The 25,568-nt window shown below is 46.7% G+C and overlaps 1 protein-coding gene across 3 annotated transcripts in view; it reads right to left on the bottom strand.

Annotated features, from left to right (window-relative positions):
• palld (palladin, cytoskeletal associated protein) overlaps positions 1 to 25,568 on the bottom strand; it is a 453,391-nt gene that overhangs the window by 292,823 nt on the left and 135,000 nt on the right. For 2 of the 3 annotated variants that reach the window (XM_072594413.1, XM_072594404.1), the window contains exon 1: positions 21,305 to 21,651. The exons of the other annotated variant lie outside the window; for it this stretch is intronic. The gene's annotated coding sequence lies outside the window, so the exon portion shown is untranslated. Of the gene's footprint in view, positions 1 to 21,304; positions 21,652 to 25,568 lie in introns of those variants that run through there. 3 annotated transcript variants of the gene reach the window in all.

Below are 25,568 nucleotides of genomic sequence, written 5' to 3'. Positions count from 1 at the left end.
ATAGCTGGGGTCCTAGTACCAATCCCTAGTCACTGTCTGCCTTTCTGAAAAAGGCCCATCTATTCCTGCACTTTATTTATTGCCTGCTAGCTAATTTTCCATCCACCTCAACACCCTACCCCAATCCCAGTGTATTGTTATGAAGGTGTAGAGTGTACTGTACCTTTAAGGCAGTGAAGGACCTAGAGAGGCACACTGAGTGCTGGAGAGTTTACACTGTAACATGTGGTCCAGCAGCTAGAGTAGCTGGTCGCCTGGATACAAAAACAAATTCAAATGCAGTCAATCAGCTTAAATTATACCCCAAAAAATACCAAACTCCAATCAAGTTTGAATTTAGTGCATTGACAATCTTAAAAGCCAATGACACAATCCGATGCTTTGAGGGTATACGACCGGGAAAATTTGAACAGTTGAGAGAGAACTGCCAAGGCACCAGCATGTACAGACTGCCTGAAACACAGCTCTCTTAAAAAGGTACCATTATCTCTCAATGACCTGTGAAACAGAGAAATCCTAAGAAGAAGACAGTCTACAGAGGAAGATACAAAGGGAAGATTCGACAGCGGGCTGGTTTTGAATTTTGAATTTTTGGTAAATCTTACTCAGGGGTTTTATCAGACTAATATTATAGAGGAGAAAGTAAAAGATAGGTTAGAGGAAGGAGATGTAAATAGTTGTTAGTTATTCTCTGTTACACTTTAAGAAATAAAGCCGTTACCTTTTACTTTAAATAGTCCTTGGTCTCTCAAACTTTCACAGATTACTGCACAGGATAAATCATTTCTTGTTGCTGGTTTAACTTAACAGAGGGGGTGTACCCCGTGTCGTAACAGTATTCCAGTGGTGAAAAGATCACAGAAGGTGGTGCCACAGAGAGAGGGGTGGGAAGAGGAGAAATGTGCAGCAAAGCTCAGCAGAACTTAGTTTGAAGATCAAATACCAGCATAACTGCCCCCAGGGCAATGAATACTGGCCTTGCCCAGAGGGCAGGTGGTATGATCAGCAAGTTTGCAGATGACACAAAGATCGGTGGAATGGCAGAAAGCATAAGAGACTGTCAGAGATTACAGGAGGATATAGATAGACTGGAGATTTGGGTGGAAAAGTGGCAGATGGTTTTCAATCCAGACAAATGTGAGGTGATGCATTTAGGCAAGACTAATTCCAGAGCGAATTATACAATGAATGGAAGAGCCTTGGGAAAAGTTGATGGGCAAAGAGATCTGGGAGTGCAGGTCCATTGTACCCTGAAGGTTGCTGTACAGGTGGATAGAGTGGTCAAGAAGGCATATAGTATGCTTGCCTTCATTGGACGGGGTATTGAGTGTAAGAGCTGGCAAGTCATGTTAAAATTGTACAAGACATTGGTTCGACCGCATTTAGAATACTGTGTACAGTTCTCGTCGCCACATTACCAAAAGGATGTGGACGCTTTGGAGAGGGTGCAGAGAAGGTTTATTAGGATGTTGCCTGGTATGGAAGGTGCTAGCTATGAAGAAAGGTTGAGTAGGTTAGGTTTGTTTTCATTAGGAAAAAGGAGATTGAGGGGGGACCTGATTGAGGTTTACAAAATCATGAAGGGTATAGAGAGGGTGGATAGAGACAAGCTTTTTCCCAGGGTGAACGAGAAATCACGCTTTCAAGGTGAGAGGCGGAAGGTTTAAGGGGGATACACGCGGCAAGTACTTCACACAGAGGGTGGTGGGTGTTTGGAACGCGTTGCCAGCAGAGGTGGTAGAGGCAGGCACGGTAGATTCATTTAAGATGTCTGGACAGATGAGTAGGTGGGGAGCAGAGGGATACAGATGCTTAGGAATTGGGCGACAGGTTTAGACTGTAGATTTGGATCGGCTCAGGCTTGGAGGGCCGAAGGGCCTGTTCCTGGGCTGTAAATTTTGTTTGTTTTTTGTTCTATCCCATGAATGAATAAAATATTCAAAAAAATCCCAGACAGTTTGAGAACCTTATTTGCCGAGGCATGATCTTGGCAGTAAAACGAAACCCCCAGCAAATAGTAAAAGGTGAGTCACACTTCCATATCTCTTTAGTGTCCACTGACCTACACTGGGTCATGTGATGTCAAGTTGGTGTTGTTAGTGGCTAATGAATTGAAGAGACCGTCCAGACTTTGGAAGCTGTCAGTCTTTTGATAAGTAGGGAGGCAGGCATTTTTTATGTAAACATGAAGAGACTAATCAATGGTTAATGGATAAATTGCAGGGAGTTCAACAAAACAGATTCACCGATAGCTGTCTGACTAACTTTCATGCTGTCTCCACATTATAACCCCAAAATCAGCTGCAAGGTGTGAGCACCACAGTGTACACGTATCCCTTTTCAACCATTTGAACAAAACTTTAGTGAGATTCTGACAGACAAGACAAGGTGTTCAAATGTGCCTTGGATTTTAAAGTGTTCACCACCCTTCAGGCAAGTAGCAATGTGGGAAGTTAGGCACAGACTGTCCAACTCTTAACTAAACAAAAATCTTACATCCTTGCATTTAAATAGCACTTATCCTAACCTCTGATGAGAACTTGTAGGGAGTGATGGTTCCTATTATTTGTTATCTTTGCCCTTCTAGATGATAGAAGCTGCATGTTCTGAAGGTATTAGAAACATAGGAAATAAGGCCATTCAGCCCTTCGAGCCTGCCCCACCATTCAATATGATCATGGCTGATCATGCAATCTCAGTATCCCATTCCCACTTTCTCCCCACACTCCTTGATCCCTTTAGCCACAAGGGCCATATCCAGCTCCCTCCTGAATATATCCAATGGACTGGCCCCAACAGCTTCCTGTGGGAGAGAATTCCACAGGTTCCGAGCTCTCTGAGTGAAGACATTCTTCCCCATCTCAGTCCTGAATGGCTTATGTCTTATCCTTAGTCTGTGACCCCTAGTTCGGGACTTCACCAACATCAGAAATGTTCCTTCCCCCATCTAGCCTGTCCAGTTCCATCAGCATTTTATATGTTCCTAATGTTCCTATGAGATCCCCCCCGATCCCCTCCCCCCCCCCCCCCCGACACCCCCAACCACATTCTTCTAAAATTCCAGCGAGTATGAGCCCATTCGATCCAGACTTTCCTTATGTCAGTCCTGCCATCCTGGGAATCAGTCTGGTGACCCTTCACTGGACTCCCTCTACAGGAAGACTGTCCTTCCTCGACTAGGAGACCTAAGGAGCCTTAATGAGTCACTGTATCTTGTAGATGTTACTAAGTGGTGGTGGTGGATGGAGTGGATGTGGTGGCAATCTCACTGGCTGCCTTTCAAGAAGGAAAAAAAGTGAATAATTTTGGGCGGCACGGTGGTACAGTGGTTAGCACTGCTGCCTCGCAGCGCCAGAGACCCGGGTTCAATTCCCGCCTCAAGCGACTGACTGTGTGGAGTTTGCACGTTCTCCCCGTGTCTGCGTGGGTTTCCTCCCACAGTCCAAAGATGTGCAGGTAAGGTGAACTGGCCATGCTAAATTGCCCGTAGTGTTAGGCAAGGGGTAAATATAGGGGTATGGGTGGGTTGCGCTTCGGCAGGTCGGTGTGGACTTGTTGGGCCGAAGGGCCTGTTTCCACAGTGTAATCTAATCTATAACTTGCGAATGACCCATTCTGGTCTGCCTTGTTTTGTATCCTTCAGAATAATGCTCTTCTACGATCATTTCCAAGTTCTACTGATTTTTATTAAATCCTTACTTCCCCTGGGTCATCCTGGATGGCGTTGAGGGGCCTTGAGTGTTGCTGGAGTGGCACTCAAAGACCCATCCCACCCTGGCAATGTTTTTCTACAACCTCCGCCATCGGGGCGAAGGTACAGAAGCCTGAACACACGCACCCAGCTGGTTTCGTAACAGTTTCTACCCCGGGTGTTGGCAGGTGGGACTAGATTGGGTTGGGATATCTGGTCGGCAGGGACGGGTTGGACCAAAGGGTCTGTTTCCATCTCTATACATCTCTATGACTCTACTTTTGTTAGAATACTGAATGGACTCACAACATTTGCCTGTACCTGTGTTTTTGTTTTTGCCTCTGTTTACCTATTATTTCCTTATCTATGCTACTTAACTCTGTGATCTGCCTGCATTGCTCACAAGACAAAGCTTTTCACTGTGCCCTGGTACACGGGACAATAAATTCAATTCAATTCAATTCAATTCAACACATCCAGGCAAGAGGGGAATTTTCCATCACACTCCTGACCTGTGCCTCAAGGAGACAGGAGGTGAATTATTCACCACAAGGTGAGAAAACATCGAAAACTGCAACAGAAGTAGACCACTCAGTCTCTGACCTGCTCTTGTAGTCACTGTATTTATACAGCCATTCCAGATTCTGGCCAATGACAACTCGCAGGATGTAGAAAGTGGTGGGATTCAGAGATGGCAATGATGTTGAACATCAACGGGCAATGACTAGATTCTCTTTCACTGGAGATGATCAAATGTTTGATGTGAATGTCACTTGCCACTAAACAGCCCAGACCTGGATATTGCCCAGGTATCTGAGCAGCCATAAATGCTGACCTTTATACAGTGTATCTCTAATGTGGGAAATATAACAAGCCTCCCAAAATATAAGAGCTAGGAGTCAAAACGTGTGGTGCTGGAAAAGCACAGCTGGTCAGGCAGCATCCGAGGAGCAGGAGAGTCAATGTTTCGAGCATAATCTGTTCATCAGGAATGTGGTGATTCCTGATGAAAAGCTTACACTTAAAACGTCGACTCTCCTGCTCCTCGGATGCTGCCTGACCGGCTGTGCTTTTCCAGCACCGCACCTTTTGACTCTTCGTCACCAGCTTCTGCAGTCCTCACGTTCTCCCATAAGAGCTAGGAGCAGGAGTGGGCTTTCGGCCCCTCGAGCCTACTCTGCTATTTAACACAATCATGGCAGATCTCAAGTTGGCCTCAACTCCATTTTCCTGCCTGCTCTCCATGCCGCCTCGATCCATCATTAATTAAAAATCTGTTGAACTCCTTCTTCAATTTACTCACTGTCCTAGCAGCTACCGTGCTCTGGGAGAGTGAATTTCACAAGTGCACGATCCTTTGAGAGAACTAATTTTTCCTCATCTCGGTTTTAGATTCGCCACCTCTTATCCTAAAACTATGACGTCATTTGCTAGATTGCCCACAGGTTTAGGCCATTCAGTCCAGAGTCTAAAGGGGAAACATCTCTATGTCTATGTTGTCATCCCTTTAGCATCCCATTTAGACCTCCTCTCAGTCTTCTAAACCAACATGAGTATCGTCCTAAACCAACATGTGTATCGTCCTAAACCGCTCAATCTCTCCTCATAACTTTCCTTTATTGGTTAGAGTATTGAGTACAGGAGTTGGGAGGTCATGTTGCGGCTGTACAGGACATTAGTTAGGCCACTGTTGGAATATTGTGTACAATTCTGGTCTCCTTCCTATCAGAAAGATGTTGTGAAACTTGAAAGGGTTCAGAAAAGATTTACAAGGATGTTGCCAGGGTTGGAGGATTTGAGCTACGGGGAGAGGCTGAACAGGCTGGGGCTGTTTTCCCTGGAGGCTGAGGGGTGACCTTATAGAGGTTTACAAAATTATGAGGGGCATAGATAGGGTAAATATGCAAAGTCTTTTCCCTGGGGTTGCGGAGTCCAGAACTAGAGGATATATATTTAGGGTGAGAGGGGAAAGATATAAAAGAGACCTCAGGGGCAACTTTTTCACACAGAGGGTGGTAAGTGTATGGAATGAGCTGCCAGAGGAAGTGGTGGAGGCTGGTACAATTGCAACATTTAAGAGGCATTTGGATGGGTATATGAATAGGAAGGGTTTGGAGGGATATGGGCCGGGTGCTGGCAGGTGGGACTAGATTGGGTTGGGATAACTGGTTGGCATGGACAGGTTGGACCAAAGGGTCTGTTTCCATGCTGTACATCTCTATGACTCTATAACACAAGCCTTGCATCTCTGGAATTAATAGAACATAGAACATTGAACAGTACAGCACAGAACAGGCCCTTCAGCCCACGATGTTGTGCCAACCATTGATCCTCACGTATACAGCCTCAAATTTCTGTGACCATATGCATGTCCAGCAGTCTCTTAAATGTTCCCAATGACCCCGCTTCCACAACTGCTGCTGGCAACGCATTCCATGCTCTCACAACTCTCTGTGTAAAGAATCTGCCTCTGACATCCCCTCTATACTTTCCTCCAACCAGCTTAAAACGATGACCCCTCGTGTTAGCCTTTTCTGCCCTGGGAAATGTTGTGAACCTTCTCCGATTTGTGTGCAATGCTTTACATGATACTCCAGATATATAGAACATAGAACATAGAACATTACAGTGCAGTACAGGCCCTTCGGCCCTCGATGTTGTGCCGCCCTGTCATACTAATCTGAAGCCCATCCCACCTACACCATTCCATGTACGTCCATATGCCTGTCCAATGACGACTTAAGTGCACTTAAACTTGGCGAATCTACTACTGTTGCAGGCAAAGCATTCCATACCCTTACTACTCTCTGAGTAAAGAAACTACCTCTGACATCTGTCTTATTCCTCGCTCCCCTCACTTTAAAGTTGTGTCCCCCTCGTGTTTGCCGTCCCCATACTTGGAAAAAGGCTCTCCCTGTCCACCCTATCAAACCCTCTGATTATCTCACTAATGTTTTACACAGTTACAACTTTCTCAAGGGCAACTAGGGATGGGCAATTAACACTTGCTAGCCTGCAATGCCCACATGTCATGAGTGAAATTAAACAAAAACCCAAAACAAAACCTCTCTAATTTTATGAAAGCAAGGCAGCTCTTTGTTTCGGAGCAAATTATAATCCTTTCCTTTTCACAAAACTCTTGTTGACTGAAGGATAAAAGCTGGCCTGAACTCCAGGGTAACTTTTCTTCAAACTAGTGACTGTAGCCTTTTACTTTCTCCGGAGACACAGCATGTTGGACAACTCAGCACTCCCCCCCCCATGCTGCAGAGTCAGTTTGAAAGTTTGCACTCCCATCTGTGGGATTCGAACCTGTGGCCTTTCAGATCTACAGCCTCAGCTCCTTCTTGAAAAGGAGCCCGTGAGATAGGCACCACATCCACTCCGTCCACCACCACCACTCAGTAGCAGCATCTAGAAGGGTGGCTCATGTGTGGAATGAACCTCCTGAGATATTGGCTCTAGTAACGATAACCCCAAATATCCCATGAGAGGAGAAAGCAGAAGTAAAACAGTGACCATCGTCTTGTTCGGTTGAGACACAAAAAGAATAAAGGAGATAAATTAGATTGTACAGGGAGAAAGGGAACACCTCTTGGATTCTTTATCTCCCCCTTCTTCCTGCACACCGAACACAGTGCAGTTTCCCCCTGCAGTCAACCCAGTCTGAAATTATTAGTGACTGGCATGGCATGATGGCTCAGTAGTTAGCACTGCTGCCTCACAGCACCAGGGGCCCAGGTTCAATTCCAGCCTCGGGCAACTGTCTGTGTGGTGTGTGCACATTCTCCCCGTGTCTGCGTGGGTTTGCTCCGGTTTCCTCCCATAGTCCAAAGATGTGCAGGTTAGATGAATTGGTTATGTTAACTTACCCATAGTTTTCATGCGTGTGTAGGCTCTGTTAGTCAGGAGAAATATAGGGCAATGGGTCTGGGTGGGATACTATTCAGAGTGGACGTTTTGAGCCAAATGGCCTGTTTCCACACTGTAGAGATTCTCCTGCAGTGTAAATAAATCCTATTGCATTTCTTATCGATTTGCATGGTTCAGTTGCTATTGTACAGCCACACATTTTCCACTGTCACCAAATTACAAACGTTGTTCCAAATGATTTCCAGAGAATAAAAACTGGCCCAATCACATAGTGGTTTCATTTTGTTAAAGTTTGCCAGGAAGCCAGTGGAATGTTAACCCAGCCACTGATCAGTCACGTTTCAATCCCATTGACCTCTTGTGTATTCATTTCGTTCTGAATGAAACTTGTTGAATGCAAAGGGACAACCTGCATTTGTAGAGAGCCTCTGACTAATGTAAAACTGACGAGTGTCACATAGAGGTGTCATCAGGCAAAATGTCACATCGACCCATGCATGGAGGTACAAGGACAAGCAATAGGTAAGTTGGAAGAAGAGGTAGGTTTTAAAGGAAGCCTTGAAGTTCTCTATCATATTCACTCTGGAAAATGCGTACGTTGATTACAACAAAAAAATCTGGAACCAAAAACAGATCAAATGGTGACCATTGTCAAAAACTGGTGACATCTTGACCATCGTCAACTGTCATCGTCAAAAAATCCATTTCGTTCATTCTTGTCCTTTATGGAAAGGAATCTACCATCCTTACCTGATCTGGCCTACATGTGACTCCAGACCCACAGCAACATGATTGACTCTTAATCACCCTCTGAAATGGCCGCTCAGATCAAAGGATAAATAGGAATCATGAATAAATGCTGGTCTATCTAGCGATGCCTACGTACCGTGAATGAGAAAATAAAAATAGGAACATGAGACTTGCGTTCACACTGAGAAAACAAATGTCAGAAGAGGGAAATTTATTCACAAAGCAACTAAATACATTACAGGTCAGTCACAGTCATCAGTAAGACCTGGGCTCAGTGAGGTAACGAGTGAACATTCTTGATAGAACACAACATTACGTATTCAAGACGGAGTAGACTTTTAGACAGGAATCTTAGTGATGTCTTCATTTAACTCTATTTACAAAAGGTAGATCTTGCCTGGTCACAGATATGTACAATACCACAATCTTAAAAAGACAAGAGAGATGGAGAAGGAATGCAAGGCAGCTGAAAGGCACGGCCTTTCATGATGGAGTCATCAAAACCCACAGATGTACAAAAGGCCAGCATTAGAGGAATGTTGAGATCTCGGAATGCTGCAGAACCGGAGGAGATTATTGAGCTGGGGAGTGAGGAGAGAGGGAAGGGACTGGTAAACAAGAAAGGGGAATTTGTTTCTTAAAACTACTATCGCAATCGGTGGCTGCTGAAGGTCAATGAGGACACAGACTGCAGTGAACAGACTTTAGGACAGAGGGATTGTGGAAGATGGGAAGCTTCTGGACACCAGTCTGCTGGAGAGTCATACAGCCAAATGAGCTCAAAGCAGCCAGTACCAGCTGTCCCAAGGTCTCTAGTCCCTGACCCTAACCTGTACCACTTACAGCTGTCACTGGTACACTACCTGCAAGTCTTTACAGCTGAAGCAACATTGTTTGAATTTTTAGACTAACACAGGAAAAGCCTGTAGAGGTTGATTGAAACCATTCGTCTGATACTTTAACTCTCCCATTACAGTTTGTTTTTTCCTTCATTTCCGCTGCTGGGAAATTGTCTGCAGTCATTCCTCAGTTACGGAAAGATCTCCCCTCTCCCCACCACTGCCAAAATTAGCTGTTTATCACTCAATTCCCTTCATCTCCTCTGAGCGTATTTTCTCGATCTAAATTGAAATGGTCATCTGGGTTTTCCTCAGTGATATCAATAAGTAGCTGATGACAGCTTGTCCCTTAACCTTCTGTTCCCTGGCAGCCTGAAGCAAGGCTCATTTGGTAATCAGAACTAAGCAAGAGGAGGAGGAGTAGGCCATTCAGCCCTTTGACACCATTCTGTCCTGCAATGAGACCACATCTGATCTTCTACTTCAATACCATCTGACTTAATTTAGGGGAGTCCAATTGTTTTGTCCTCCTGGTCCATCTAGATGTACCATGGCATGGTCAAGAATGTTTGCAGGTGATCGTTGTGACTCTGTCACTGCGTGGTCTGACTTGTGTTTTTTTCCAACTGAAACACAAATAGCCCAGACTGCACTGAAGACCGTTTGTCAACAACCTTTCGTCTCTTGACTGAGTTTATGTCTACCAGCCAGCTAACTCTGCTGTTGGAGCTTGACCCTGTTCACTTTGACATTTGTCATAGAAAGCATTGAGAACAAAACATTGAACGTTTTCAAGAAAGAAAGAGCTATAGTTCTTAAGGCTAAAGGGTTTAAAGGGTATAGGGAGAAAGCAAGAACAAGGGACTGAGTTGGATGATAAACCTCAGAGTGATAGAGTCACAGAGTCATAGAGATGTACAGCATGGAAACAGACCCTTCAATTCAACCCGTCCATGCTGACCAGATATCCTAGTCCCATTTACCAGAACTTGGCCCGTTTCCTCTAAATCCTTCCCTATTCATATACCCGTCCAGATGCTTGTTAAATGTTGTCATTGTCCCAACCTCCATCACTTCCTCTGGCAGCTCATTCCCTACACGCACCACCCTCTGCGTGAAAAACTTACCCCTTTGGACAGGAATCTTAGTGATGGCTTCATTTAACTCTATTTACAAAAGGTAGATCTTGCCTGGTCACAGATATGTACAATACCACAATCTTAAAAAGACAAGAGAGATGGAGAAGGAAGGTAAAAAGGTAAAAACGTGTGGGCCCCAGCTATGCCTGTCTCTTTGTTGGCTATGTAGAACAGTTGATCTTCCGTAATTACACCGGCACCACTCCCCACCTCTTCCTCCGCTACATTGATGACTGCATTGGCGCCACCTCGTGCTCCCGCGAGGAGGTTGAGCAATTCATCAACTTCACCAACACATTCCACCCTGACCTTAAATTTACTTGGACTATCTCTGACACCTTGCTCCCCTTCCTGGACCTCTCCATCTCCATTAGTGACGACCGACTTGACACTGACATTTTTTACAAACCCACTGACTCCCATAGCTACCTGGATTACACCTCTTCCCACCCTATCTCTTGCAAAAATGCCATCCCGTATTCCCAATTTCTCCGCCTCCGCCGTATCTGCTCCCAGGAGGACCAGTTCCACCATAGGACACACCAGATGGCCTCCTTCTTTAGAGACCGCAATTTCCCTTCCCACGTGGTTAAAGATGCCCTCCAACGCATCTCGTCCACATCCCGCACCTCCGCCCTCAGACCCCACCCCTCCAACCGTAACAAGGACAGAACGCCCCTGGTGCTCACCTTCCACCCTACAAACCTTCGCATCAACCAAATCATCCACCGACATTTCCGCCACCTCCAAAAACACCCCACCACCAGAGATATATTTCCCTCCCCACCCCTTTCCACCTTCCGCAAAGACTGTTCCCTCCGTGACTACCCGGTCAGGTCCACACCCCCCTACGACCCACCCTCCCATTCTGGCACTTTCCCCTGCCACCGCAGGAACTGTAAAACCTGCGCCCACACCTCCTCCCTCACCTCTATCCGAGGCCCTAAAGGAGCCTTCCACATCCATCAAAGTTTCACCTGCACATCCACCAATATCATTTATTGTATCCGTTGCTCCCGATGTGGTCTCCTCTACATTGGGGAGACTGGGCGCCTCCTAGCAGAGCGCTTTAGGGAACATCTCCGAGACACCCGCACCAATCAACCAAACTGCCCCGTGGCCCAACATTTCAACTCCCCCTCCCACTCTGCCGAGGACATGGAGGTCCTGGGCCTCCTTCACCGCCGCTCCCTCACCACCAGACGCCTGGAGGAAGAACGCCTCATCTTCCGCCTCGGAACACTTCAACCCCAGGGCATCAATGTGGACTTCAACAGCTTCCTCATTTCCCCTTCCCTCACCTCATCCTAGTTTCAAACTTCCAGCTCAGTTACTGTCTCCTTGACTTGTCCGACCTGCCTATCTCCTTTTCCACCTATCCACTCCACCATCTCCTCCTTGATCTATCACCTTCATCTCCTCCCCCACTCACCCATTGTACTCTATGCTACTCTCTCCTCACCCCCACCCTCCTCTAGCTTATCTCTCCATGCTTCAGGCTCACTGCCTTTATTCCTGATGAAGGGCTTTTGCCCGAAACGTCGATTTCACTGCTCGTTGGATGCTGCCTGAACTGCTGTGCTCTTCCAGCACCACTAATCCAGTAGATGGAGAAGGAATGCAAGGCAGCTGAAAGGCACGGCCTTTCATGATGGAGTCATCAAAACCCACAGATGTACAAAAGGCCAGCATTAGAGGAATGTTGAGATCTCGGAATGCTGCAGAACCGGAGGAGGACCTTAGGTCCCTTTTAAATATTTCCTCTCTCAACTTCAACCTCTGTCCTCTCGTTTTGGACTCCCCTACTCTGGGGAAAAGGCTTTGGCTGTTCACCCTACCCACGCCCCTCATGATTTTATAAACCTCCACAAGGTCACCCCTCAGCCACCAACCCTCCAGGGAAAATAGCCTACTCTGCCTCTCCCTATAGCTCAAACCTTCCAACCCTGGCAACATCCTTGTCAATCTTCTCTGAACCCTTCACAACACACTTCCCTATAGGAGGGAGACCAGAACTGAATGTAGTGTTCCACAAGTGGCCGAAGGAATGGCCCCAGAGTTGTATGTTGGCTGTGAAGGGCTTCCCTTGAACCTGTTCAGCAAAGACCACTCTCACCACAGCGTTTCACAGCCTTCCCCATTCGACACACAGGAGTAGACATGAGCAACTTGATTGGTGACTGTGCATTCCCCATTCCCTGGTCTCGGGCTGTGTGCTGGTGGATCCTGCTCAGGGAGGATGCTCCCAATGAGGCATTAAATGGCAGGTGGGTTATCGCAGAACGGGTCAGTGAGAGGGTGGCACAGATGGTTTCAACCAGCCTTTGGGCTTTCAACAATCAACAGAGAGGAACAGACACTTCTTCACCCAAAGAGTGGTGAGCCTGTGTAATTCATTATCAAAGAGAGCAGTTGATGCCAAAACCTTGAATCCACTCCCTCCACCACCGACGCTCAGTCGCAGCAGTGTATACTATCCACAAGAGGCACTGCAGAAACTCACTGTGATTTCTTCAATGGCATCTTCCAAACACTGACCATCCAAAAGAGCAAAGGCAGTAGATACATGGGAACATGGGTAGATACAGCACTTGGGGTGAATGGGATCAAAGGTTACGGGGAGAAAGCAGGACAAGGCTGTTGAGTTGGAGGATCAGCCATGATCGTGATGAATGGCAGAGCAGGCTCGAAGGGCCGAATGGCCTCCTCCTGTTGGTATCTTCTATTTTTCTATGCTCAGGAGATCAGGAACATTTGGACAGGTACATGGAGGGGAAAGGTCGAGAGGGATGTGGTCCAAACCCGGGCTAACAGGACCAGTTTAGTTTGGGAATCTTAGTCAGCATGGATGAGTTGGACCAAAGGGTCTGTTTCTGTGCTTGCTGGATGGCTCTCTGAGCAGAGGAAATGTGCATGGGCAGAATGATGCACTGTTGATGCACATTGCTGTTGTCAAAACAGCATCAACAAGACGGTCTGTTGGCAACACCTTTCAAGGATAGTGGAGCAAGCACTGAAGTCTGGATTGGCAGGGCAGGTGAAAGAAAACAACAGGTGCGAATATAACCACTCCTATCTTAGCTCAGGTGAATTATTAACAGTTTCCAATAACGGAAAGAGCTTGCATTTCTTTGCTGAAAGCAACTGATAAAAAATTCAGGTGTTTAATGAATGGATACAATTGGTTTGGGCGGATCGATGTTACTTATCGGAGGGACCATTCTGCAAGTTCACCACTTAGCTGTGAATAATCAGGGCATCACCCAAATTCCCACTGTACAACTCAGTGTTTAATTTTCCACTGATTTACCTCATGCTACAGGATTTATAGCATAGACCATACAGCCAACCAGCCCATACTAACACCATATGAGAGGCCTTTACGTCTATAAAGAGGGAAGAGAGTTACCTTTAGCTGATTTAAACATAGCTCCGAAAAAGGGTGAACAGATAAAGAGAAGAGATTTGTAGGGGTACAGTGAAACGAGCTAAATTGACCTCATTGAGAGCTAGTACAGATGTGATGGGCTGAACAGCCTCTTCCTACACTGTAATCAGTCCTGCTGTTGTCTCATGTCCCCTCATATGTGAGGTCTACACTATTTGGTCCATTGTTGTAGCCAGCTCCATATTCCTACCACTCTCCGATGAGGTGGTTTCTCCCGGGTTCCTGAGTGCATGTTTAAAGACTAACAGTATTGTTCCCCAAATCCCCACTCAACCTACAAATTGAAATACCTTCCCGCCATCAGATACAGTGGCTACAAAAGCAGGTCAGAGACTAGGAATCCTGTAATGAGTAACTCACCCCCTGACTCCCCAAAGCTAGTCCACCGTCTACAAAGTCAGAATTCACATGACACCAGGTTATAGTCCAACAGGTGTATTTGGAATCAGAAGCTTTCAGAGCAAATAAATAAACCTGTCATGTGACTTCTGACTTTGTCCACCGCAGTCCTCAACATCATAGCCACCATTAGTGTACAAGATGATTAGGGGTTTAGATAGAGTTGACAGTGAGAACCTTTTTCCGCTAATGAAGTCAGCTGTTACTAGGGGACACAGCTTTAAATTAAGGGGTGGTAGGTATAGGACAGATGCTAGGGGTAGATTTTTTACTCAGCGGGTTGTGAGTTCATGGAATGCCCTGCCAGTAGCAGTGGTGGATTCTCCCTCTTTATGGTCATTTAAGTGGGCATTGGACAAGCATATGGAGGTTATTGGGCTAGTGTAGGTTAGGTAGGCTTCGGTCGGCGCAACATCGAGGGCCGAAGGGCCTGTACTGCGCTGTATTTTTCTATGTTCTATGTTCTATCTACAAGGCACAGGTCAGGGAGTGTGATGGAATACTCCCCACTCTCCTGGAGAGGTGCAGCGGCAACAACTCAAGGAGCTTGATACCATCCAGGACAATGTAGCCCTCTTGATTGGCACCCACATCCACAAGCATCTACTCCCTCCACCACCAATGCTCAGAAGCTACTAGCTACAAAACCCATGGCAGAAACTCACTGAGGCTTCTTCAACAGCATGGTTCCAAATGCTGACCACCCAGAACAGCAAAAGCAGTAGATACATGGGAACATCACTCGCAGTAAATTACCTTCCAAGGCACACTCCTTCATGGTCAGAATAGTGGAATTCCTTTCCTTCCAACACGGTGAGTGTCCTTGCACAACAAGGACTGCAGCGCTTCAAGAAGGCAGCTCACCACTACCTCCTCCAGGGCAATGAGGGCTGAGCAGTCAATGTCGGTGTGGGCAGTGAAGAAAAACAAGAGAACCCAAGAAAGAATAAAGACAAGTCTACCCTAACAAACCCTTTCAGTTCACCCCTCTTCAGCATTCCCTTTTCTTCACCTAAGTCCAATCAATCTTACCAAGTTGCAACAATGTCTCAGTTCAGCTATCATTTCACCGAATCATTTTTGAACCTTCGAGTGCCTCAGGACCCGTTCCTGTCAGACACCAGGTGGCAGCACTATATTACCAAGATGGCAGCAGAATACGGCACTTCAGATGGAGATCATCCACTCTGTCCATTTCTTTCTCATTTTATCACCCTCAGCCTCAGCACGGACCCGATGAGGTGTCCTCTCAGCCAGGTCCGGTTGCTGTGGCAGTTCTCAGTCTGGCGTGGCAGTCTGTCGGCCTGGCCTGGTGCCTTGGCCCAGTCTCTCAGTGGCCCATGGCAATCTCTTGGCCTGGCACGGCTGTTTCTCAGAGGAGAAAGTGAGGACTGCAGATGCTGGAGATCAGAGCTGAAAATGTGTTGCTGGAAAAGCGCAGCAGGTCAGGCAGCATCATCCTGAAGAAGGGCTGATGCCCGAAACGTCGATTCTCCTGGTCCTTGGATGCTGCCTGACCGGCTGCACTTTTCCAGCAACACATTTTCAGCAACGGCTGTTTCTCAGCCTGGGCATGGCGGTCTCTCAGCGTAGTACGGCGATCTCTTGGTCTGGTGTCTCGGCCCAGTCTCTCAGTAGCCCATGGCAGTCTCTTGGTCTGGCGTGGTGGTCTGTCAGCCTGGCGTGGTGGTCTGTCAGCCTGGTGACTCGGTGCCCTGTGGCAGTCTCTTAGCAGCCTGTAGCGGTCTCTCACAATGTGTGCCTGGGCATGTTCTGCAGGCAGAAGGAGACGGGGAGAGGGGGCAGCTTCAGCAGCAACGAGTTGCATCATTGCCCAATGGGGAAAGAGTGAGCGGTGAGGGAGGTTTCCCCCTCAGTGGCAGTGTTGAGAACAGACAGCTGAAATCTCCTGGACAACGAGCTAAGGGGGGGTGCTCATCAAAGACTGTAGAACCTTTTACCCAATTCCTTTATTTTTCTAGTTTAAATTAAGAAGGACTTTAATGTGAATATTACCTTATTTACTTACTTCCTACTTATCCTATGAAGGTCTGTAATGCTTAACTTTTTAAAACTTTGTTTCTTTTATTACTCTGTACCTAACTCTTTTGTGCCAACATACCTTTGTACCTAAGATGGTGCCATGTATGGTGACATTTGATACTTTTCACTGCACTCTGTACTTGAGTACACATGTAACTAAAATCTAAATACAAAATCTAAATCTAAAACTGTTCACAGCGATTGCTAGTTCATCTCCATTTGGGAAATCCACGTGTTTTCACCACCTTGCCCTCTGGTGAACAAAATGCATTATAGAAATCCAAAGTTTAGAATAACACATCTATACAGCACAGCATAGAAAAATGACCCCTCAACCTGTACTCACATTTCAGATGAGGAGAGAGAGTGACAGCCCTTGATATCAAGGCTACATTTGACCAAGTGAGGAATCAAGGAGCCCAAGAAAATAAAACAGTATCAATAGGTATGGGGTGGGGGTGGGGGTGGGGGAGGGGGGGGGGGGGGGGGGCGGTGGAGGGGAGGTGGGGGGCAAACTTTCTGAGTATGATGGTCATGGTTGTTGAAGGTCAGTCATCTCAGTTCCAGGACATCTCGGCAGGAGTTCCTCAGAGTAGTGTCCTCGGCCCAACCACCTTCAGCTGCTTCATTAATGACATTCCTTCCACCATAAGTCAGAAGTCACACAACACTGGGTTATGGTCGAGCAGGTTTATGAGAAATCACAAGCTTTCAGAGCGCTGCCCCTTCATCAGGTGATTATTGAACAATTTTCAGCACCATTCGTGACTCCTCCGTCATTGAAACAGTCAATTTTCAAATGCAACAAGATCAGGACATTATCCAGGCTTGGGCTGACATGTGGCAAGTAATATTCACACTACATAAATGCCAAGCAATGAGCATCTCCAACAAGAGACAATCTATCCACTGCCATTTGACTTCAGTGTTAGCCTCACTGAATCTCCCACTGTCAACATTCTGGAGGCTATCATTAACCAGAAACTCCACTGGATTCATCACACAAACATAGCAGCTACAAGAGCAGGTCAGGTGGGGAATACTGCAATGTGTAACTCACCTTCTGACTCCCCAAAGACTGTCCACCATTTACAAGGCACAAGTCGGAGTGTGATAGGATAGTCTCTACTTATCTGGATGGGTCCAGCCCCTACAACATTCAAGATGTTTGACACCATCCCGCACAGAGCAGCCCGCTTGATTGGCACCACATGCACAAACAGATACATGGGAACACTACCACCTGCCAGTTCGCCTCCAAGCCACTCACCATCCTGACTTGGAAATAAATTGCCATTCATTCACTGTCGCTGGGTCAAAGTCCTGGAAATCCCTCCCAAAGGGCATTCATAGAATCACAGAACCCCTAGAGTCTGGAAACAGGCCATTTGGCCCAACAAGTTCACACCTACCCTCTGAAGAGTATCCCACCCAGACCCATTCCTCTGCGATATTATTCTACATTTACCCCTGACTAATGCACCTAACCTACACATCCCTGAACACTGTGGGCAATTTAGCATGGCCTATTCAACCAACCTGCACTTCTTTGGACTATGGGCAAAGACCGGATCACCTGGAGGAAACCCACACAGACACAGAGTGAATGTGCATTGTGAGTTAACTCACAGCAGATGGACTGCAGCTGTTCAAGAAGGCAGCTCACACCCACCTACTCAAGGGCAGCTAGCGATGGGCAATAAATGATGGCCCAGCCAGTGATGCTCATGAGTGAATTAAAATAAAAAAAATACCCACTGAGTCTGCACTGGTCGAAAACCACTTCCCTATTCTGATTCCGTTTTCCAGCAGCCGACCTATAGCCATGTGTGCTTCGGCATAACAAGGACACATCTAAATACTTCTGAAATGTGATGAGGGTTTCTGTCTGTGTCACTCTTAGGGACACAGTGAGTTCCAGATTCTCACACACTCCGGGTGAAATAATTTTCTCAATACTTACTCTGCGACGGTAATGCTTAACTTTTTAAACTTTGTTTCTTTGCCTGCTCTGTACCTCAGTGTTTTCTATCTAGGTTTCTTTGTACCTAATATGATGCTGCATGTGACGACATTACACGCTGGACTCCTGTATTTGAGTACACATGACAATAAAATTTAAATCTAAATCTAAACCTCCCGCCCCGTACCTTAATGTTTCAGGTCATCGATCCCCCTACCAGGGGGAAAAGTTCCTTCCTGTCCTCCCTATCGACATCCCTTAGTTTCCAATGTGTACAGAAGTCATTCAGCTGACTGTGTCCATGACAACCGTCTGTCGGATATATCCTTAAACTAATCCAATTTGTTTTTCTCCCTCTCTTTCTCTCCCACTCTCCCTCTCCCTGTCTTGCTCTCTCCCACCACAGTTCTGGGTTAAACCTTCATCCATTCTTGCTTTCATTTAAAAAAGATGCTTTGGCATTCACCTTAATTCCTCCCTGTGGTAAAGTATTCCATACCCCAACAAGCCTTTGTCTAACTTCTCTGATTCCTTTCCTCAGTGACTAATTTAAATAAGTGATCTCCCTTTCCCCCACTTCATCGTCATCTGGTCCCCAGTCGGAGGAAATAATATTTTCTTCTTCACCTCATTAAAAACATTCCAGAATTATTTTTAAAAGGCCTTATTAAAATTCCACTTCTGCTCGAGTGAAAACGGTCAGGGAGTCGGAGTAATTTCGATCGTGATAAACCGCCCTGTTCACCGAATTCAACTGTGAATCTCACAGGACACTTGGCAATCGGAAATCAGGGCATCATCGAAGAAAGAAAAGTCTTTGCATCTTTCGGACAATCTTTGACTTCATTCCACAGAAGCATGGCTCATTTTTAAAATTAATTCACTCAAGGGACGTGGGCGACACTGGGTGCATCAACATTTACTGCCCTGTTCTTAACTGCCCTCAGGAAGGCCACCTGTTTGATTGCCATCCATTGAGTAACAGTACAGCCCTCCATTGCTCTCTCACCCACCCTCACACTGAACTGGGCCCTTGAAAAAACGTAAAGACAGGACAGGTGTTGAGAAACGTGAAAGAGTTCCGAAAGGATTTACAAGGATGTTGCCAGGGTTGGAGGATCTGAGCTAGAGGGAGAGGGTGAACAGGCTGGGGCTGTTTTCCCTAGAGCATCAGCAGCTGAGGGGTGACCTTATAGAGGTCTATAAAATCATGAGGGACGTGGATAAAGTGCATAGACAAGGGGTAAGTGAGCCCCAAACTGGAGGGCACATTTTTAAGTTGAGAGGGGAAAGATTGAAAAGGGGCAACCTTTTCATGCAGAGGGTGGTGCCTGAATGGAAGGAGCTGCCAGAGGAGGTGGTGAGGGCTGTTACAATTACAACATTAAAAAGAAACCTGGATGGGTGTATGAATTGGAAGGTTTAGAGGGATAAGGGCCAAATGCTGGCACATGGGACTAGATTAATATAGGATGCACGGTGGCTCAGTGGTTAGCACTGCTGCCTCACAGCACCAATGACGTGGATTTGATTCCTGCCTCGGGTGACTGTGTGCAGTTTGCACATTCTCCCTGTGTCTGCGTGAGTTTCCTCCCCTAGTCCAAAGATGTATGGGTTAGGTGAATTGCCCATAGTGTTTGGGGATGTGTAGGTTAGGCGTATTAGACAGGGGTAAATGTAGGGGTATGGGTCTGGGTGGGTTACTCATTGGAGGGTCAGTGTGGACTTGTTAGGCGAAAGGACCTGTTTGTACACTGTAGGGATTCGAAGATATCTGGTCAGCATGGATGAGTTGGACCAAAGGGTGTGTTTCAGTGCTGGATTTTTAGATTTTAGATTAGATTTCTTACAGTATGGAAACAGGCCCTTTGGCCCAACAAGTCCACACTGACCCTCTGAAGAGTAACCCACCCAGACCCATTCCCCTGACTGATGCACCTAACATTATGGGTAATTCACCTAACCTGCACATCTTTGGACTGTAGGAGGAAACCGGAGCACCCGGGAAGAACGTGCAAACTCTACACAGACAGTCACCTGAGGCTGGAATCGAACCTGTGCCCCTGGTGCTGTGAGGCAGCAATGCTAACCGCTGTGCCACCGTGCCTCCCTAGTGGGTGGAGTGACCAGGTCCTGGCTCTGGGATCCAACCCTTGCACCCTGAGGATTTAATTGGGAACCGAATGAACTCTCCACGTTGTGAACTCCCAGGTTTAAGGAGGTCAGTTCATTTTATACCCGAGGGGGCCATGGGGGGGGGCAATTGTAGGGTTCCAGGTAAAGATTTGGGCTGGTGCATGAGGTATCTCACCTGAGAGTTGAATAGGTTCAAGTTCATGATTCTGTGCCTTTGTAAACTGGAACAGCGCAGAGCAGGAGGAGGGCACTGTGCCAACAGGAGCGTGGCCTACTGCTTTCCCCGGACTGACACTACCTCACACAATCTCAGGTCATCCTGACGGAATTTGTGGAAGTGTCCTGTTGTGGGAAACGTGGTGGATGGTGTCTGCACAGAGAACTCCCACAAACATCAATGGGATGACCATTGGCTGGAGGAGAGGGGGTAGGGTTCTGGCAGGAGGAGGATTATTGGATTTGTGCGGAGGGTGCCCACTTCAGTCTGACTTCCCCCCCACCACCCACTACTTCCCAAGGGTGGAAACAGTTCCCCTAAGGGGGGCCTGAACTTGAACCTATTCAACTCTCAGGTGAGATACCTCATGCACCAGCCCAAACCTTCATCTGAAACCCTGTAATTGCTCCCCATGTCCCCCCGGGAATAAAACGAACTGACCTCCTCCAACCTGGGAGGTGGGGAATTCATTCGGCTCCCGACTAAACTCTCAGGACTGGATCCCAGAGCCAGGATCCGGCCACTCTGCCCACCACGTGGATACTAGCCCTCCCGCTGTTTGCGAAAGACAGGCGCAGCGTCTTCCTCTCCACCCCCGCAGCGCACGTTTAATCTCGTCACCATTTGAGCAAGTGATCGCTGAGATCCACTGGATTCCTCCTGCTGAAGGGAGCCGGTGCGAAATCTAATCAAGCCATGAACGAGCTGCAACAGGAATGGTCCCCCCCGCCCCCCCCCCCAATACAGTTAAACAACTGAAACAAACCCAGCTCTGGTTGCTTCTATGAGTTAATGCATTCACTTACCCTCAGCTGGAGCCTTGAATCCCAGCAAAACGTGCAGTTAGACTTACTCCCTGCATCGGCTTGTTCACCCCGAGCACACGAATCCCAGGCTGGATCAGAGACACGGTGGCTTTCTGTCTCCTGTTCTAAAATACAAGCCCCCCCTCGAAGTTGGAGATGTTTTGTTTGATGCAGAATGCACCGAAAAGCCCCAGAGACGTATGACTTGGCTCAAAGAACAGAGCTCTCAGAGAGAGAGGGAGGGAGGGAGGGAGGGAAGACTGGCTTTACATTTTCTGGCTGCAGACCAGCTGTCCTTGTGTACCGAGTCAATGGTGGGGAAGGAGGGGATTGCGTTAATCTAAAAATAATATTGGCGAAACGATTGAGTGATAGGGCTTTGCAAGTATCCCATGTCTCTGAGGTTCTGTCACAGTTTAAGCAGCGGCTTCTCTGAGAGAACACGTTAAGGGTTGCCACCTTTTCTGGTCCACCCTCAGAGTTGACCTGTGATTTTTTAAAAAAAAGTATAATCTCCAGCAGGGTATTTGCCCCCCATCTGAGGGGGCAGTACTTGTGTTAGCTCCAGTAACCGAAGAACTAGATTTGACCAAGGTAATGTTGAAAGATTCAATGAACTTTTGTCACAGCTTTTGGTATCTATATATGTTACAAACACAAGCACTGCCAGCAAGGAATACAAGTCTTAGTGGGCGGCACGGTGGCACAGTGGTTAGCACTGCTGCCTCACAGCGGCAGAGACCCGGGTTCAATTCCTGCCTCAGGTGACTGACTGTGTGGAGTTTGCACATTCTCCCCGTGTCTGCGTGGGTTTCCTCCGGGTGCTCTGGTTTCCTCCCACAGTCCAAAGATGTGCAGGGTCAGGTGAATTGGCCATGCTAAATTGCCCCTAGTGTTAGGTAAGGGGTAGATGTAGGGGTATGGGTGGGTTGCGCTTCGGCGGGGTGGTGTGGACTTGTTGGGCTGAAGGGCCTGTTTCCACGCTGTAAGTAATCTAATCTATTCGGCCCTTCCAGCCTGACCTACCATTCAATAAGATCTGATCTGGTTTTCACTTCAACTCTGCATTCCTGTATATTTCTGACAATCTTTCATCCCCTTCGTAATCAAGATATGCATGTGCCAGTGTTGGACTGGGGTGGACAAAGTCAGAAGTCACACGATGCCAGATTAAAGTCAAACAGGTTTATTTGACTGCTGCAGGTACGTGCTAGAAAGCATTCCGTCCGGATGCAGAACGGCCTGGTATGGCAACTGCTCTGCCCAGACACTACGGAAGGTAATGTGCACAGGCCAGACTATCATGGAAGCCAACAGAGGCAGAAGTAAGGACTGCAGATGCTGGAAACCAGAGTTTAGATCAGAGTGGTGCTGGAAAAGCACAGCAGGTCAGGCAGCATCCGAGGAGGAGGAGAATTGACATTTCGGGCAAAAGTCCTTCATCAGGAACACTTTTAAAATCCACACACATAGTCACCCAAGGCTGGAATTGAAGCTGGGAACCTTAGTAGTGTGAGGCAGCAGTGCTAACCACTAAGCCACCATACTACCCAGTTCCTGTCCACTGACTCCATTTACACTTCTCGGAAAGGCTGACATCATCATCAAAGACCCCCTCCAACCCCGGTACTGCTCTCCTACAACCTCTTCCATCAGGCAGAAGATACAGAAGCTTGAACACACATACACACACACATACATACACCAACAGGTTCAGGAACAGCTTCTTCCCAGCTGTTATCAGAATGTGCAATAGACCTCTCAAATTTCAGATCTAATGTTGATCTTACTTTGTGCACCTCCTGTGCAGTCACAACCTTCAGTAGGTGAGGAAATGTTGTTTCCCCTTGTGAAAGCATGGGGCATCATCCCAGAGTGAGACGTGACCCATTTAAGACAGAGATGAGGAGGAATTTCTTCTCTGAAAGGTTGTGAACCTTTGGAATTCTTTAGCACAAATGGCCATCGAGGCTGGGTCATTCAGTGTCTTCGGAGCTGAGACAGATTTTTAATCTGTCAGGGAATAAAGGGCTATGGGGAAAGTCAAGTTGAATGGCAGTATTCAAAGGCCTACTTCATTTCCTATGTTTTACAGCCACGTGACAATAACCAGATCAACCATTGTAATTACAATGATTAACATTTAAATGTTGTCCAGGAGACCAGAGAGAATTCTCCTGCTCCTCTTCAACCATGTCCCATGGGATCTACTGAAAGAGGGTTGATATGTCCTCGATTCAACATCTCACCAGAAACTCAGCACCTCCAACAATGCTGCACTTCCTTGGCAGTCCACTCGGAGCGTCCACATGGCTTCAGGTATGGTATATAGAGTCATAGTGTCATACAGCACAGAAACAGACCTTTCATTCCAATCAGTCCATGCCAAACGTAATCCCAAACTAATCTAGTCCCACATCCCTGCTCCTGGCCCATATCCCTCCAGACCTTTCTAGGATAGTATGGTGGCTTTTGCCCAAAACGTCGATTTCGAAGCTCCTTGGATGCTGCCTGAACTGCTGTGCTCTTCCAGCACCACTAATCCAGAATCTGGTGTCCAGCATCTACAGTCATTGTTTTTACCCTGCTGCCTTACAGTGCCAGCGTCCCAAGTTCAATTTCAGCCTCAGGCAACTGTCTCTGTGGAGTTTGTACATTCTCCCTGTGTCTGTGTGGGGTTCCTCCCACAGTCCAAAGATGTGTAGGTCAGGTGAATTGGCCATGCTAAATTGCCCATAGTGTTAGGTGTATAAGTCAGAGGAAAATGGGTCGAGGTGTGGACTGGTTGGGCCAAAGGGTCTGTTTCCATACTGTAGGGAATCTCATTTATCTATCCTAATGTCTTTTAAATGTTGTAATTGTACCCGAGTCCACCACTTCCTTAGGAAGTTCATTCTCCATGTGAGCCACCCTCTGCGGAAAAAAAAATTGCCTCTTATATCTTTTTAAAATCTCTCTCCTCTCACCTTGAAAAAAAATGTAGCCCCTAATCTTGAAATCCCCCATCTTAGGGAAAAGACAGCTACCATTAACTCTATCAATAACCTCGCATTATGTTATAAACTTCTATTAGGTCACCTCTCAACTTCCTATACTCCCAAGGAGTGGGAGCTAACTTGCCAGCCTCCAAGACAAGGATGTTGAGGCACAGCTGACAGGTAAAGGGAGGGGTGAGGCCCCTAAGAAAGCAAATCTTTCTTTTTTTCAAATGCATATAATTCCTTTTTGGAAGTTACAATGGATTCTGCACATTCCAGAACACTTGGATATAAATGTCCATGTAAACCCATTTGATTCTTTTAATGATTATCTTTATGCCATTGAAAACAGTGCCTGCTTTATCCCTGTATCAGAGACAGTCCTAAGTTTGAACACTGAAACTCACTCCATTGGAGAAAAATCTCATTTTTCTCCCTTACACTAACACTTCTACATTGGAAAACAAATGGAAAATGAAAGGTTTTTATTCAGGGGACCACTGCTCCTTTAAACAATCTCAAAACGATAAACTAGGCCCAATTTAGACTAAATTGGCCCAATTTGGGTAATTGAAGTTTGGAATCTGGGTATTTGCTCATCTCTATCAGCTCATCCATCATCACAACAGCTTGTCCGGCTCTCATTGTGTATTGGGAATCATTCCAGGCGGCTTGTGACATCCTACAGTTAACCACTGAGAGTCTGGATAGGAAACTGGACAGGATGCACTTAAACCCTTAATCAGTTATATATCAACGGTCACCTTTATCCAATTATCCTCTGCTCAAAACGTTGGAGGACATTTTAAAACCTGTGCAATAAAGATCTTTACCAGGCCAAAAAAAAAAGAAAATGCTGGAGAAATACGAAAACCAAAGGAAGATACTGGAGGATGCCCCCCTCTCCAATTTCATTTCATTTAGCCCCTTCCCACTCTCCCTTCCTCCCCCTCACTCTAGATTGTCAGTAATTGGCTTTGCACGTCAACTTCTAGTTGGCTATCCCAGGCGATGTAGGGTGGTGGGAAAGTCGATCAGTTGTGTGGTAGTGTCCTGACGTCTGAACCAGGAGGCCCAGGTTCAAGGCCCAATTGCTGCAGAGATGTGCCATTAAATCAGACTGATTGAATACACAGAACATGGATATGGTGAACAGCCGCGATCTTTTCCTGGGGCCAGGGAGTCCAGAACTAGAAGGCATAGGTTTAAAGTTAGAGGGGAAAGACTTAAAAGGGATCTAAGGGGCAATGTTTTCATGCAGAAGGTGGTGCATGTATGGAATGAGC

Source organism: Chiloscyllium punctatum, chromosome 2 (assembly GCF_047496795.1).
Source record: "Chiloscyllium punctatum isolate Juve2018m chromosome 2, sChiPun1.3, whole genome shotgun sequence".
In the NCBI taxonomy this organism is placed as follows: domain Eukaryota; kingdom Metazoa; phylum Chordata; class Chondrichthyes; order Orectolobiformes; family Hemiscylliidae; genus Chiloscyllium; species Chiloscyllium punctatum.
The sequence above is the reverse complement of the archived record's forward strand: the minus strand, read 5'-3'. Positions and strand labels throughout refer to the sequence as shown.